The sequence below is a fragment of the Eptatretus burgeri genome, chromosome 12, assembly GCF_056783735.1.
Source record: "Eptatretus burgeri isolate ZD-2024b chromosome 12, Ebu_testis_v1, whole genome shotgun sequence".
Classification (NCBI taxonomy): Eukaryota; Metazoa; Chordata; class Myxini; order Myxiniformes; family Myxinidae; genus Eptatretus; species Eptatretus burgeri.
The window spans coordinates 37,319,081-37,336,192 of record NC_140972.1 but is presented as its reverse complement, the minus strand read 5'-3'; the positions used below and the strand labels follow the sequence as shown (position 1 = coordinate 37,336,192).

General features: G+C 41.8%; 1 protein-coding gene across 2 annotated transcripts in view; it reads right to left on the bottom strand.

Annotated features, from left to right (window-relative positions):
* Nucleotides 1-6,556: 6,556 nt before the first annotated feature.
* The window catches only part of LOC147015429 (uncharacterized), a 165,903-nt gene continuing 155,347 nt past the window's right edge, over nucleotides 6,557-17,112 (bottom strand). For both annotated transcript variants that reach the window (XR_015050328.1, XR_015050327.1), the window contains one exon: nucleotides 6,557-7,707. The gene's annotated coding sequence lies outside the window, so the exon portion shown is untranslated. The remainder of the gene's footprint in view (nucleotides 7,708-17,112) is intronic.

Below are 17,112 nucleotides of genomic sequence, written 5' to 3'. Positions count from 1 at the left end.
TGATGCCATCGAGACCAGTTGCAGAATCAGAGTTTCACAGCAAGCTCTCCACTTTGTCAGGAGAAAAGGACACAAAGTCCAGGAACAGCGAGGTGCAACTGGGTAAGGTGGGTAAAGAAAACGATGGGTTTGGGACACAAGATTTAGATGCAAACACCGAATTTAGGCATTCAGCCTTTCATGTGCGGTGTTAGCTGTGCGGACATTTGAGGTAAGGGAGGGAATGGGGGGGGGTGGGGGGGAACATACACCAGAAACAGATTTAACTCGATGCCACCAGGATTTGGAGGAGGATTAAAAAGATGTTGTTTTCTGGCTCTCCTGAGGGTAGACACACACTTGTTCCAAGCGTTGTGGAAGGAACTGAGATTACCCTCAATTGGATTTGCTTTCCATTAGGCAAAGGCAAGTTGTTGCAGGACAAGAGGGGATAAATCTGTGCATGAGGGAGAGCAAGTTTCTTTGAAATAATTCCCAGGACGAGTTGATGTTGGAGAAAGTAAAGATAGGAGACCAGTCTAGAAGTTTGATGGCTGCTTGAAGACCCTGCCAGTCAGCCTGAGTAAAATGCCAGATTCGACGGTGCTGAGGTGGTTCTCTGATAACAGCCAGAGAGATGTCCACTTTGACAAGCATGTGGTCTGATGAACCAATTGGAGCGAAGGAAGAACAACAGATATTTTCAGAGAAATTGGTCAAAATCAGATCCAGAAGAGATGGAGTACCACTGGCTGAGATCCGGGTCGGGAAGTTGACCGATTAAGTCAGTCCCAATGAGTCACAGAAGTGTTTTGCTGAAGTTCCATGGCAGTTTATGGAGGTACCCACACCAAAACAACCGGCATGATGGCGATTGAAGTCACCACATATGAGGAAGAGAAAGTTGGGATGAGAGGATAGAGGTTGGTTTTTGGGTAAATCCAATGTGTCTGCCAAACCATGTGACCGATGACATATGTGTGAGCCTTTTGTTCCTCATGGATAGGTGGTTATACGTGTAAAGTTTTGCCACGATCTGTTCAGCCACTTCAAAGAAGAAAATTTCTGAAGGGTTTTTTTTGAAACAATATGGCTTGCCGAACAACGTGACCGATGACGTCATCAATTTTTTTCTGTGGACCTTTATCCCTGAATGACTCAAAATTTTTCATAATGATCAGGTGCTTCATTCTACATTTGCAATTATGACATCATTAAAAAAAAAAACATCTAAACCCATTCCCATGAGGAATACTTGCTAAATGTCGTTTCAATGTTTTTCCTTGGTGCAGTTTCATAGATACAGAGGTCCAAAGTTTTTCCATTTTTCCAACATGGCTGCCACGCCACATGACATAAGATGTCATAATTATCAGTAAAACCTTCAACATGAGTGGTGAAAATTTCGTCTCAATCCGCCAAGCAGTTGCAGAGAAAAACGCTGAAGTTCTGTGCGGACACACAAACAAACAGACAGACAGATAGATATACAGACAAGCAAACAAACAGACGGACCCAAATGCAATGTCCTCTCCTCTGCCGAGGTTAACTGTATTCTTGACTAAGGATTTACTGTGTCCTCTCTCTCAATTCCCCCACATCTTAATCCAGTTCTTCTCAAAAGTATTAGGCAGCCATTACATTACTAAGTGAAGAAATTATCTCAATGTGGGAAATTCGTTTCATCAGACACAGGGTGGGGTTTGAAGGTGGGCACATGTGGGACAAGCACTAGAACCCCCACAAAAATGACCATTTATAAAAAAAAAATTAAGCAAATCAATTTATGGATACTTTTAGGCAAATTTTATGCAGACATTGCAGAACTTTTGGTCACCGCTGTATGTTAAAAATTACTTGCTACCAGCCACTAATTGATATTGTTTTGTTTTTTTTCCAGGTAATCGTGACCTCCCCACAACCCCACAGGTGTTTGCAGTGTGGTGCAATTTTCAGTGGTGCGGAGACGTGAAAATTAGCTGAAGAACGTGAAAAGAAATAACAAGAAAGTCTTTCAAAGGTGCTAATAATTAAGGATTACTTCGAGCTTGAGACAACGTATTGAAAGAACTTCATCAGTACCAACTGAAACTGCAGCAAGTCCACCTCCATCTCCACCTGTGATTGAAGAAGCTATTGTGATACAAGTGAGCAAACCAAAGAAGAAACACACAGGTCATGTAGATCATCAAAGAGAAGAAACAGAATCTCACCCTCGTCGGTTTGACAATGATATTGGCTTCTGGTCAGAATCCTCTACGCAGGAAATGATCGGCTCGTGGGCCAAGAAAGGATTCATCGACTTACAGAGCAGTGATGAACAATTATTTGAGAAATCGGCACACCAAGAACAGACCAAAGGTAAGACTTGCTTTGTTTGTTTTTTGTTTTTTGGTGAAACAACAAACTCTGAACTACAAAACAGTTAATTGCTCCCAGCTGTGCTTCTCTCCAACTACTGCCAAAAGCTACTGTTCCATCTGTAAACTTATGGCCTCTCAGAAAATAAAACTATCCAGTAATGGATTCTGTGACTGGAAACATACAAGTGAAGGTTGGCTGAACATGAGAAATCAAAATCTCATCTGGAATCAGTTAGGATTTTGGCAAAATGCGGAAAGGTACTTGGGCGCGTTTACCAGGATTTGCAAACCAAGAAGCGGAATCCAGTGGATATTAGTGCAAGTTTCTCCAAGCGCATTGCGAGTACTGTACTATCAAATTCATTGCCGAACATGGATTGGCTTTTCGAGGTTACCGATGAAGTGGTTGGATCACCAACAAATGGTAACTATTTTGACATTGTGGAATTGCTAGCAAAATATGACACATTTATCACACATTTACATGCAAACATGTGAAAAAGACAAACAAAAATGTCACAGCCCCCGTTGTTTTAGTAATTCTGCTGAATAGAGTAAAAGGGAGAGCCCATATTTATGTGCAACTAAAATGGCCACCAGTCTACTAGTCAGTCATCTTTAATCAGATCACAAAATAAAGTGAGTGGCATGTGTACACCATCATGTACTGTGCTTGTGCCAAGTTTGAACAAAATCGCACCGTGCATGTCTGAGAAATGGTTGGGGACAACAAAATGTTGTCAACATTTTGTTGTCCCCCAACATTTTGTTGCTTAAATATGTTGTCAACAACAACATATTTAAGCAACAAAATGGCCACCAGTCGGCAATCTTAGATCAGATGTCGAAAATAAATGACGTGCTTATGTAAGCCACCATTCATTATCTGTGCGCCAAGTTTGAACAACATCGGTAAATGCATCTCCGAGAAATGGTTGAGGCCGTGTTCGACACCGAGGGGTTTTTTTTACAGCGAAAATGGCCGTCAGTCGGCTATGTTGGATCTGATGTGGAAAAAAAAAATGACATGCATATGTAACCCATCATGTGCTGTCTTTGTGCCAGATACAAGTAAAATCTGTCTGTACACGTCCGAGATATGGTTGCGGACGCACGCATGCACATATGCACGCAAGGGCACGAAAATCAAGACCAAATCCACAAACCCCTGTTTCGGACTAAGTCCAATGGGTGCTAATAAAGGAAGTGGTCACATGAATGTCCTCTCATCCACAATCTGCAAAGAGCTGATGGGATTAATGGGTGAACACGTTCTGAAACAGATAATTACATCAGTAAAGAGTCCAGGTATTATTCTGTGTCAAGTCAATCAATCCCTGATAAGGCTCACTTTGACCAGTTGACTATTAAATAATACATGAAATGGAAAATACACCTCCAAAGGAAAGGTTTCTCACATTCTCACTCAATTGCAATCACACTGGTGCTGCCATGGCCAATGCACTGCTTGAGTTTTTTGGATTGTCACAACATGTCACAACAGCACTACATGAAATCAAATGACCAGGAATAGACGGATGTGGTTAAAAATGAAGCTGGCAGTCTTAATGAGAACATGTGCAAACTGGAAATTGCATTGTACGATTCATTCTGGAATGACATTTTGGAAAGGTTCAATTTATTCAACAAACCACAACCTACAGTATCCGAAAATCGTTCTCTTGTCTGCAGTAATAGCACTGAAGTCTCTAAAAACATTTGTAATGTCAAAGAGAGAGAGAAGAGAGAGAAAGAGAAAGAGAAAGAGAAAGAGAAAGAGAAAGAGAAAGAGAAAGAGAAAGAGAAAGAGAAAGAGAAAGAGAAAGAGAAAGAGAAAGAGAAAGAGAAAGAGAAAGAGAAAGAGAAAGAGAAAGAGAAAGAGAAAGAGAAAGAGAAAGAGAAAGAGAAAGAGAAAGAGAAGAGAGAGAGAGAGAGAGAGAGAGAGAGAGAGAGAGAGAGAGAGAGAGAGAGAGAGAGAGAGAGAGAGAGAGAGAGAGAGAGATATATCCTGGATGAATATGAGGATGCAGGGAAGCAGAGTGTGCAGAGTGCGCTCAGGTTAGTCCTCGCCAAAACAAATGTGCGCCTGAACCCATTGGATTACGGTCAGGCACAGGAGGTCCAGCTGACATCCAGAGAGAAGTTCAACACAGAAAGCTTCATTCCCGTTGTTGATCCGTTTCTTGTATCCTTGACAGAGCGAATATCTGCCTATGACATTGTCTCTGAACGGTTTGGCTTCCTCGGTCATCTGGAAAATCTTGATGCTTCTGATCTCTGCTCTGCCGCGACCAATCTTGTCATCATGTAGAAAACTGATTGGAGCATCATCGCCTTGGAAATAAACTAATGCAGTTTCCTACCATTGTGAATGTTTACAATGAAGAGTACATTTACAATATGCCAAAGGAACTGTTTTATTCTTCGATAATAATTATTGTTGTGAAAGATTTCAAAGCTACATTTCCAAATGTCGAAATGGCTCTGAGAATGTACTTGGTGCTGATAGTGTCCGATTTCAGTGGCGAACAGTCTTTTTCAAAGGATGAAGATCATAAAGAACAGACTAAGAACAACAATGAATCAAGATCGTCTCTTATTGCTCGCATTGAGTATCGAGTATTATTTGATGTGTGAATTGGATTTCAATGATTTCATTTGAATATTTATGCCTGGTGTTGGCTTGATGGTTGGGGTGGTGGGCTTGGGATCCCAAGGTCCTGAGTTCAAATCCTGCTTGGCTGTTAAATGAATACCAGTTGGGGTTGAGTCAGCCTATCATCCTTCCAAGGTCAGCAAAATGAGTACCGGGCTGCTGGGATGGTTGAGCCATTTGAGTATCCTGTGTTGGAGCGGGGACCTGTCCAGGATTGTGCCCAATAGCCCAGGAGACCGCTTTGGCAGTACTAATGCTCTGCACAGAGTGTGGAACCAATGGATTGATGGATTATAATATTTGCCTGTTGAAAAGCATGTAAACTGTGTTTGTTGTAATTCATGTATGTGGTTTATGTAGACTGGACATGGGAGATTATATTCTGTTAAACTGTTTGTGATGTATGAAAAAATTGTTTTGTTTTTCATGTTCGGACACAGGTTAAAGAAAAAACCCTGAAAAAATTGGTCGGCACATTAAATTTTATATCTCTACTCATAAAAGGGTGTGTGCACGTGCGTGCGTGCATGCGTGTGTGTGTCTACACATGGGGTTTCAGAATGTGGAATGGAGTCCTCCCAGGGTGGGCTCAAAGTATCCACCTTCATTTCGGTAAGGGGTCACGATCCACGGACCAAGCTGTGAAGTTTTCTGTTTTCAAGGTTTTGTGCCGAGGGCTCTCTTCAGGATCGTTACTGAGCTCCGGACGGCTTCCAACTGCAGTTCGTCTGTCGTGATATTCCCAGGAATGGTTTTACTATCTCTGTGAGATTCTTCTTCATCATTGCCACGAGGTTCTTCGTCATCACTGGTTCAACTTTGGCATTCTTCAGCTTCCAGGATCTTTTCACTTCATGCTTGAGGTCTTTGTATTCGGTAATTTTATCGATTTCTGCGTCGTTAGTCCAAAATCACCAGTTTAAACACCTCAATTAGCAATGCCGCCTTCTCTCTTTTTTCTTGCACCTAAGTGTGATATCTGGTCGCAATGCTTTGTTTTTGAGGTTCACACTCAATGGGATCATAATGTCTAACATGAGTGGTACTTCAATGTTTTCAGTGATTGCTTTTGGCTCATTTTCCCACAAATTTTCTGGAACTGGAATGTCAAAGTTTTTGCAGGTGTGCCTGTTGATTACTTTACAAACACTGTTGTGTCGTTGTGTGTACAGCTGTTCTGACACGTTTTTTGTTTTTGTTTTGTGTTCGGTCATTAAGCATCACATATCATTCTCTTTGCTCATCCCACTTCCACCCCTCACCTGTCTGTTTTTCTTTCATCCTCTCCCCCCACCCTTCTCTCTCTATCTCTCTCTCTCTCTCTCTCTCTCTCTCTCTCTCTCTCTCTCTCTCTCTCTCTCTCTCTCTCTCTCTCTCTCTCTCTCTCTCTCTCTCTCTCTCTCTCTCTCTCTCTCTCTCTCTCTCTCTCTCTCTCACACACACATACCCCTCCCTCCCACAGTGAAAAGCAACGTTTGGTGAGATGTCACTCTCCCCACCTCCCCATAACTCCCCTTCCCTGTTTCCCCCCCCCCGCTCACTTAATTGACCCCTCACTTCGTGACGGATTGTATTTACCAGTCAATCAATGATTTGATGATTTGATTTTGATGGCAGTGGTTTTCCCCAGGGCCCCTGCAACTGTAAATCTGGCCCTGATCAAACCTGATTTTCTTTTGAATTAACATGAACCACTTCCACCTTTAGATATTTGATCACTGAATTTAACCCCTTCATTTCAGAGATTTAATCAACTTTCACGTCATGTCCAAAGGTAGGTCTCGTAATGGTATACAGTAATGCAATTATACAACTGAGGTAGAAATATGATGCAGGTGTGATGTTTAATAATAATAATAATAATAATAATAATAATAATAATAAATACGTCTGAACCAGGAAGAAACTCTGATAACCAGAACAGCTTACTTGATTCAGTAGCGGAATAGTTTGAGGTTATGCTCTGAGTCATTCTTTGCTGATCTGAAATAGAGTAGATGCGAGCCTGACAAATGGAACATGTCCTTCACTCCATGCAAATCTCATTGTCTCACCTTATCGTTCTTGGAATGATAATCAAATGGACCCTCCTATCTATTTCCATGATCACACACTGGAAGAAGTTCAGTCTTTTGAAATTCTAGTCCTAATCAGTCATGACCTCTCCTGGGCTCACCATTTAGCAAAGCTGACTTCCATAGAGCCAGTCATAGACTGGGCATCCTCCATTGCTCTCAGTCATTCCTTGAAAATATTCCCCCAAAAACAGTCTAAAAGGCCTTTGTTCATAGCTGAATAGAGTACTGCTCTCCCAGGAACACATCTACCTTTCCTGGATTCTCTGGAATTTAAAGGTGTCAGTATTATTGGCTTCTCTTGCAATGAATCAAAAGTCAAATGCCTGATACTCTGGCATCTCAGAGAGGTCGGTACCTCTTTAAATTTCTTTCTCTCCTCCAGTGTTGCTTCCTCTGGGAAGGGTCAATACTCTGACCCTTTCTTTCTACCTCCTCCAATATCTACATGATGATCTTCCTGTAACACCCTCCTGGCTAAAATAGAAAATTCCAGGCTTGTTGCACACCTCCATTTTTCTGTTCTTCATTTTTCCTGTTTGTAGAACTGCCTTTGGGAGGCGGTCCAATCACGCTCTTCCCTCCGGAGCTTCAAGCAAGTTGTGCACCTCATGTCATCTCTCCTTTTTGACTCCTGAAGGCAAATAACATTCTGCATTGTTATGTAACAAATTCATTGTCTATGATGGATGGAGATAAGTGATTATACTGTTAAATAGCTTGCAGCAATGAGCACGTGGGCTTACAAAGTAAACAATGATGGCAGTCACACACACAAACAAGACAGACAATGGTTCTGTCTCTTGTCTGTTGTTACATTCATGAAGTTGATTTGCACTGTTAGTAAAAACGAATACATGTCAAACTTGGGTTTAAATGCATGCAAGATATATTTCTGTAAACAGATATAGCACAGGGCTGGCAGGATTGGCCGAGACCCCGAGAGGTACGCACACTCACTCCTCAGCTGTCTGGCCTGGTTTTGAATCTCGACCCAGCTATAAAGATGATGAATCCTGCCTATGAACCATCAGGATGACACAATGTGTGCGCCATCCCCTGGATGGACGCGTTAAACTGACATCCATTCTGCAGGTGTTAGTTGGTGGGACATTACAGATCCCAGGGTATTATTCACGAAGAGTAGGTGAGCTGTCGCCGGAACCATGGCCAAGGTCCAAATTCCTGTTCTAACTTCCTGAGTCTGAGTGGCAACCCATCCAGGATTGTAGCTCAGTAACTGCTTCGGCAACACCACCGCTCTGCATAAGGCATGGTACATGATGATGATGATGATGATGATGATGATGATGATGATGATGGTGATGATGATGATGATGATGATGGTGATGATGATGATGATGATACACAATCCATAATTTTATAATTGTCTTGTAAAATGCTTATTAAAATACAGAAAAATATTGATAGACATAAATATAAAGATATATACGCGGCAAGTCATTAAAAATGCCGATTCTGCGTCGCAAATCGCAACCAACCACTGTTATACTTGGTAAACATCAAAATCTCAAAGTTGGTGTCAGACAGCCTTATCTTCTCAGAGGGGAAGACCTTGCCATCAAAAGAGAAGAGGCAAGTCTGCACAGGTAGTGCTGAAAGAGCTTGGATAGCTCGGGAAATCAGTGTTGGTCACTTTTTCAGAATACAAGAGGATCTTTGTGTTTAGGGTAAACAGGGTTGTTTTGGTTTCCATTGATTAAGCATGTGGACTCGTGCCATCAACTTGGTCCTCATCTTCAAATAAAGGGAGTATGTAGGTTTGCTTGCATGGAAGAAAAGGACACTCATAGGACCTACGGATAGCCTTGTGAATCTATGTTGAATCTTCTGACTATGGTTAGGAGGTCTTCCTTGAATTGTGGTGATTGGTCACTTCCACAAAAGCGAAGCTTCAAGGGGTTCAACCAGAACAGTTGCTCTCTGATGAGTGATCCTGTCTTCATACTTTGATATCTGCTTTTCAATCAACTCCAATTATACTCTGATGGGGGAAATGTAATGTATCTTGACCCCACAGACAGACACCTTGGTCTCCCTGTATCCTATCTTTAACTTTCTTAAAGGAGGTCGTGATGCTGATGACATTCTTCAGAACAAGTCTGGCTTTGGCAGTGAGTTTAGTTGTGTCGACCAAGTCAACCTTTTCCCTGTCAATATTCAGTACACTTCTAACCATGTTGTTTTGATTAATCCATTGTATAGTATTGGCAAACTAGGCCTTCAGCTGATCTTCCAAGATATCAGTGGCTGTTGTAGACATCCGGGTGTCGGCTGCAACTGATGACACTTTGACCAGGACGTTGGTGATCTGTGCTTCTTTTTCATTTGCATGCAGCACAAGGCTGCAAGGTAGCATCATTGGCTGAGGATGTGACTGTACCACTGATGCTCTCTGTAGGTTTGGGCAGGAATTTGAAATTTGGCCATGGTGCCGGCGATAGCTCGTCGACCCTTCGCGAAGGATCTTAAACGTCCACCAACGAATGTCGGCAGACAGGACGCCCAGTTTACCGTCCATCCAAGGAATGCACACACATTGATGAATCACCCTGCCTGTGAAACACTGGGATGACAGTTTATAGCTGGGTCATGTTTCAAACCCCGGCTAGACAGCTTAGAGGCCAGTGTGCATGCCTCGAGGGTCTAGGGCTCCTGGCCTTCCTGTCAGCCCTGGCGGTCTGTGCTGATGAATTGATTCATCCCTCAAAATAAATTGAAATGGGTGTGCAAAACAACATTTGGGTTGAGGCAGATATTCAATTGGGTAGACATCTAATGCTGGTCACCATCTTCTGACACAGTCTCATCATCCAGGTCACTGTGGCTGGAACCCTGGCAGTCCAAGGACCGTTACCATTTTGGTGATGACGATGCGAACAATTTCACTTGACACGTTGTAGGTGGCCCCAATTTGCTCATAGTAATGGAGTGTGTTGTCCTTTTTGATAGGTTTGTTGGCAAGCAACACTGTCTTTACTAATTGCACTTGTAGGTGGTTAACTAGAAACACTTGCTAAAGGTGTTAGATGGATTATCCACATACAGTTGAAAACAATCACCTACATTCTGTCAAAAGCAAACACTTTGTGAACAGATTCAAATGCAAGCTCCGATGCATCCTTCTTTGTCGTTTATGATCATTTAAAGGCAAAATGCATTTGCTCTTGAACCAAACTCTGATACATACATGTCACTACAATATATCAATGGGATAACTTTCCAATGGGGTCACAAGACATATGGACCACGATGTTGAGTGATGAACAGTAATCGAGATGGAGAACACGAAGCCTACACACGTGCACCACATTTCAGGCACACAAGGTACCTGTGACTAATTGTCCACCCAATACATGCCAACCGCCATGCCGGGATGGCAATATGGACCGAGCATTAAGGAAATGGGTTTTCTTGTGGGTGTGCTGCAGATTGTTGAACAAGAGATATACAATTCCAATGAAACAACACCTATTGCTTTTTAGAATCAGAAAAGCAAAACCAATGTGGGTTGTGTGGGATAAAGTATCTATAAACATACATTCGTGCCATTTTCAAAGTTTATCTACAGCATGACAGCTGTTGTTGTGGTGAACCACAAGTTAGCGCAGGATGTGTTGAATTATTCGGAAAGGCCGTTGGACTAACTCTGCAAAGCCATGTGCCAAGCTCGCTCCTGTTGTAATATCAAACTGAAACAATCTTCTTTTTTATTTATTTTTTTCCCAATAAGATACAGCACAGTATTTCAACAGTTCGGCATTTTATAAATCATGAGCTGACCTTTTAAGCCAATACACTCTTGCATTAAGGTATTAAATTATGCTCTCTGCCTTAGTACTACCTGAAAAGATCCTGAAAAGTTTTTTTTTTAAACTATAGTTGTCCCATGAAAATGCTTTTTCTATCTTTCCTTGAAAGGCATAAAAGAGAGATTGACTCATGATCTACACAAGGTTCCAAAGGGATGCTGCGCAACATTATAATCGGCAAACTAATCACATTCGAGAACATTCTGATCAATGGACTCTCAGTCAACTTCGATCTCAAGTTGTTCAAGAAAAAGGTAAACAGGAAAAAAAACAACATGAAGAGGTGACTGAAAAGTCAATAAGATGCGTTTTCTGTCCTATTATTGACGTTTTCTCTATGATGTGACTTCTTGGTATTCAATTATAATTATTTCATTTTTTCAAAACAATTAAGTAGGAGTTAATGAAGACATCTAATGTTTTCATGGGTGGAAGTGGTGCAAGTTGGCAGTAAGATTTAGACTCACATCTTGGGATCAAAGAACCTTCCCTCGGTGGCTTTGTTAGTCTGCCAGGTGTGATGAATTTTGTCTTCATCCAGAAACTTCCCCTTTTTCCAAACGTTTCTACATTACACTTACTGCACTGAAAGCTCTTCCAAAATGAAATTATTCCCCACAACGATGAAATTAATATCTCGTTATTTGGGTTTATGGGTACCGGTGGCTATAACTGTCATACACCTTCCTGGGGAAAAAAACGAAACTGCTCGACTACATACCACACCACTTCCCTCTCTACTCATCCCCCTACCCCCCAAAAAAAATACACTGTCCAACACTCGACCAGATAATGCATTGCCGAGACACTTATGATATAACATCAAACAAAACCTCTCTTATGTGGCCACCTCTTATATCAAACAAAAGTACTGTATCATACACATATGTTTTACAAATTACGATCTGCAAAATTTGAAACCTTAATTTGTGTGCTTGCGTGCGTGCGTGTGTGCGTGCGCAAATTGCACAACAGCTGTTTAAAATCCCACCACTGATATCAGGCCGAAGCTGTGGCTCCCTCGATTATACTCTGACCTAGTCTCGCTGGGTAGTGGAGATTGATTTCAAGTTTTGCTCAATGTATGTTGCAAACCAAATGCAGCTAAACTGAGAATGCCCTTTCTGGACAGACTGCTCTGAAGTTCATCTCCACCTGCTTCAAAATCACTATCATAAAGCAATTATGTATTTATGTACTTAACTGTAAACACATGTCGGGTTCACAGATTATTTATTTCCATCCTCCATCCCCTCCACCCGTAATTCCAAACCATTTACTCTTTTTCTTCACACTGTAATGACAAGTGAAGATAACGTACATTGAGAGTCATACCCTAACTGTTGTAAATTTGTAAAAGAAAATCAGATTTACAAGACTGCCAATCTTTATATTATGTCATTCTTGCGATTCTTTCATCGAATCTTCCTTACGTATATGCTGTACAGGGCTGGCATGTTAGCTTTGAGGTATGTACACTCACCGTTGAGTTGTCTATCCTGGGTTCAAATCTCAACTATTGCGAAGAGTTGATGAGTTATCACTGGCATCCTTGCCAAATTCCAAACTCCTGCCAAAACTCTCAAATTCCAAATTCCTGAAAGTGTGACGAGGATGCTAATACCCCCAACATGAGTTGAAGGAGGTCTGTGTCCAGCAGTGGAGTGAAAACAGATTGATGCTGATGATGATTCTGATGATGACAATGATTACTAAACTACTATACACATTACTGCTAATCCAGAAATAAATAATGCAAATTGCAGAACTGGATGTAAAATAAAGCAATGTTGGCAGTGATCTACATCTAGCACTAATGGCAGTACGTTTGGTAGTATTGAGAAGTGAACCGAAAAATAGTAGCATTATCTGGAAGTGCAGTATGTGTTGCAGTAACTGTAATCAAATCTGTATTGACAGTATTAAATGTCATTGGGTTCACAGGAAATAGGGAGCTGATAAGTTATCACTACTCGCATATTACACTGCACTTTGGTAAGGTTTTGCCCATAGATTAATAGTTAGTCTCTCTCAAGTTTTTTTCAACACAAAAAAATATTGGCATGAAATAATGGTACAAGGTAGGGTAAAGAATCATTGTTGTGATCGACACTAAGCTAGGCATCCTATCTGCCAGCATTAGTTAGTGCATCTTAAAGGGTCTATGGTGTCCTTTGTGAAGAAGCGAGCTATTGCTGGCACCTTGGTCAAATTCAAAATTCCAAAAATTGTTTTTGGAATTGGGGCATATTAAAAGGGACAGAAAATCTAACATGCAGTAGGTACTGGCAGATAACACCAGCATATTCAGATAAGAACTTTCCGCTTGATAAATCTGATTGCCTATAAGGTGCGACCGACATATGGGGAAATTATCGACTTCTGAGTTTGTCAACTATGACCTCCACAAGTATTCGAGTCCCGAGATGTTATAATATTGGTGTCAGGAGTGGGATTGCAAGTTTAGTGCCAATCTCCAAGGGAATTTTTGTCATTAGAGGTACAATTGATGAGATGCACCAGTTTGGGACCAGCATAACAGAGGAGGATGGGCTAAAATAACTCAAAGAAAAGGTCCTCACAGATTGGATGGAAAGTCATACCAAGGAGGAAGGAAAAGGAGAGGAAGAGGAAGCAGCCGGTGGAGTCAAATTGCGAGTGGAGGATTTTGGCACAGATATACAAATGCTCAAATGGATGCTCAAAAAGCTGCAATACAGAAAATTCATCAAAATTGGATGATAAATCAAATGCTCAGAGAGCTGAGATGCAAATGATGAATGTTGAATTACATACATTTATCGCGAGAATGAACCATGACCTTGACATAAGGTTTAAGAACCTTAATGAGGAAGTAACAAAAGCTGAAGTAGCACCGGAAAGTAGCTGAAATAGCACAAGAACCTGAAGTAGCTGAAGAAGCCGAATCGGTCACAGTAGCAGAGGCTTGAGTAGCAGAAGCAGAAGAAGCAGCAGAGAAGGCTTGTTGGCAGCAGAAGAAGCCAGAGTAACAGACAAACCTGGAGTAATTATAGTGATTGAAGCCGAAGTGGCAGAAGGAGCCGAAGTAGTAGTGACTGAAGAAAGAGAGATGAAATGGGGCTAGAACAGTTTTATTGATGAAAGTCATAGCAGTAAGAATTGGGGAGGTGAGGCAGACATTGATTCCAATTAAGAAAAAGGCTGGAAGGCCAAGAGTTAGGGGGACAGCAAGACATAGTGACATTCATGATAGGGTTAGGTACCAGAACGGTAAAAGGAAGAATGAGGAGATGTGGTGGAAACTTCAGGGGGGGGGCAAGAAAGAAGAACGAGGGGTGGCCAGGAGGCCGTAAGATCGAGTGAGGATGGAAGGGAACGCCATTGGACTGAGCCAAGGGACGGATTCAGCAAGGACAAGAGAGCACAACTAATTAGGAATGGGAAGTACAGCAACCAACGACCAGCCTACCGAGATGATTATGACATGACATGAGTGAATGTAGGGATAGGTCTTATGAAATTGGGGCATATTAATGGGAGGATAGGCCGAGAATGAAAAAAGGGATGTGATTGAATCATTCGACCATTTGCTTTGGTTCTATCATGGTGTGAGAGTTGGGATGAAATCGTGTTATGGTTGCACTCACACATTTTATGCTTTTGGTGATTTCATCAGAATTAGGTCAACGGCAGTCAGAATGTATCTTCCAATGGCCTTAAAACTGTTTTTCAGTGGGATAACCGTCATATTGTTAAAATGATGTACTATGAGAGATGTATGCTGATTGGGTGAATGCTATTATTGAGTAGTGTTTGAAAAAGGACTGTCATTTCAAAGGTGAAGAACTGAATGTCGAAACCTTCTTCATATCAGCCCGGAACTCTTAGCCTTGAAATTGGAGTCAATAGGGGACGATTAGCCCGATGAAGGATGGATGCAGTGCTATGCTCCTGTGGGAAAGGGGTTTGTTTTATGCAATTGGGGAATATTAACGGGATGGAAAATTGAACATATTAGCGAGGAAGGAAAATTGTACCAAGGGGATGGAAAAATCATACCAGCTGATAGTGCCACCATTCAGAGACGATAATTCCTGACTTGTGCCTATATGGGGAAACCCAGAGATGGCAAATGATTGACTTTCCGAGTAAAAGTCCACTGCGACATCCGGAGTCGATACTTCAAAGTACCCCAACCCTGACGTCATAACAAAGGGGGGCACTGTGTCGGTGGTGCATCCGTGCTCCCAGCAATGACGCAACAAGCAGCCATGTGCTGAAAATGAAATGAATGATAGTACCAATGTATCCAGGATTTTCTAGTTACACCTCAAATCCAATCCACTCCAAACATCCATATTCTTTCCAGAGCATTGATACTGCACGAAGCACTCATGGCAAGGAATAAACCGGAAGTTTTGCTATTGCCTTTACCATCAGTATACAGGACTGTAATTTGGTTAGGGTTCCAGCTCTCAATGGCTGTACTCTTGCAAAAGATGCTGATGGATCATGAGCATCCACCAGCGAATGCCAACAGTTGTGACATTCAGCGTAACATTCTCCGAAGGACAGCACACTCAGTCATGCAGAGTGACAATGTATAGTTAGGTGGGGAAACGAACACAGCCATATACCCAAAATTTAATCCCATTATACTTAAAATGTATTCTGATTTTGCTGTCAATGTCTCTAATTTTACTGATCCGACATCCATATTACTGCCAAAGTGAAAATGTTGGATTTACTCCCATCCTACAGCACTTTCAAATATACCCCCCCCCCTCCTCCAAGTACCAAAAATGTACTCCAAGTAAATATGAGCAGAATTTTTTTTACAATAGTATTGGTAATTTTCCTGATGGTCAACTTCGTGTTCTGTGGTTATCATCTTCAAATAAAATAATTAAAATACATTTTCTGCTGGAATACGACAAAATGAGATGCAAAACAACTTCCAAAATTCCCATCCTTTTTCCCAACTTAAAAGATCTCACAATTTAAATAAATATCTCGGAACCAATACTTGGTTATGCAGTTGTCTCAACCACATATTGTTTTCCAACACAAACTTATTATTGAGTGCAGACAGCAGCGGGTGGTGTGGCAGCTGTCCAGAGGCTTGAGTTGATGTGAGAACAGTGGGAGGAGTGGAGGAGGAGGAGGGTGACTTTTAGTGTGTGGAGAGGGGAGGGGCAGGATACTTGCAACTGTGAAAGAAAACTTATGTCATTTCCACAATTGCCTCTGGCAGCACCTGGAATGCGGTAGTGTGCTACACACTGGAATACGTCTGATAATTGCCTAGCTTAGTGAGTAAGGGTGTGTATGAAGGGCACGCAGGTGATTATAACGTGGTGTTGCATGCTCTGCTTGAATCTTTGGTGGTCACGACCCTCGTAGCAATTTCACCAGGTGACTTGAATGAATCCGCAGGTGAGGTCACGTGTCTGCTATTAATTAGCCATTATGCAATCTGCGATCTCAGGCATGCCACCACTCAACCACGTTCTTCATTTCAGGAAGTCACTTGTCTCTGACCTCTTTAATTGCTAGCAGATATTTCTTTGTTTGCCTGGCTCGTTCAGGCCGGTGAGCACCATTCCTCAATGAAAAAACAGCCTTCTCCAAAACGTCAGAGATAACCCTCATCTATTTATAAACGTGGCAGTTTTGACATATGTTCGTTTTTCATTCAACATTCGAATATGAATTCAACGCTCGTTCAGATTGTCGTGACCGAGCCTAATTTACTATTCTTGCACAGCCTTTGCTCTATATTTCTACATTGTTTTTTACAGGTTTTTCTTATAGCCACCAACAAAATGCTTCATAATTTCAACCACAGCATGGTTTGTTTTGCTGTGATATTGCATAATACCAGGTGGGGTTGACTCTGCCTGTCATCCTTCCGAGGTTGGCAAAAATGAGTGCCAGCTTGCTGGTATCCCGTGTCGGAGTGGTGACCCGTCCAGGATTGTACCCAATAGTCAAGGAGACTGCTTAGGCAGCAGCAACGTTCTGCACAGAGTATGGTCCCCATGGATGGATGGATGATGTCATATCCTCTGTTCGGTGCAGTGCCCACAGGTGATACTGCATCATTAATTCGGCCCACCTTCATCATTAGTATTAAGCCTGCCAGTCACTCATCTGTGCATAGTAAAAATTCCCACGGTGCTTCCTTTCGGTGTACACCCTGCTCAGAATCCTTGCAAGTCGAT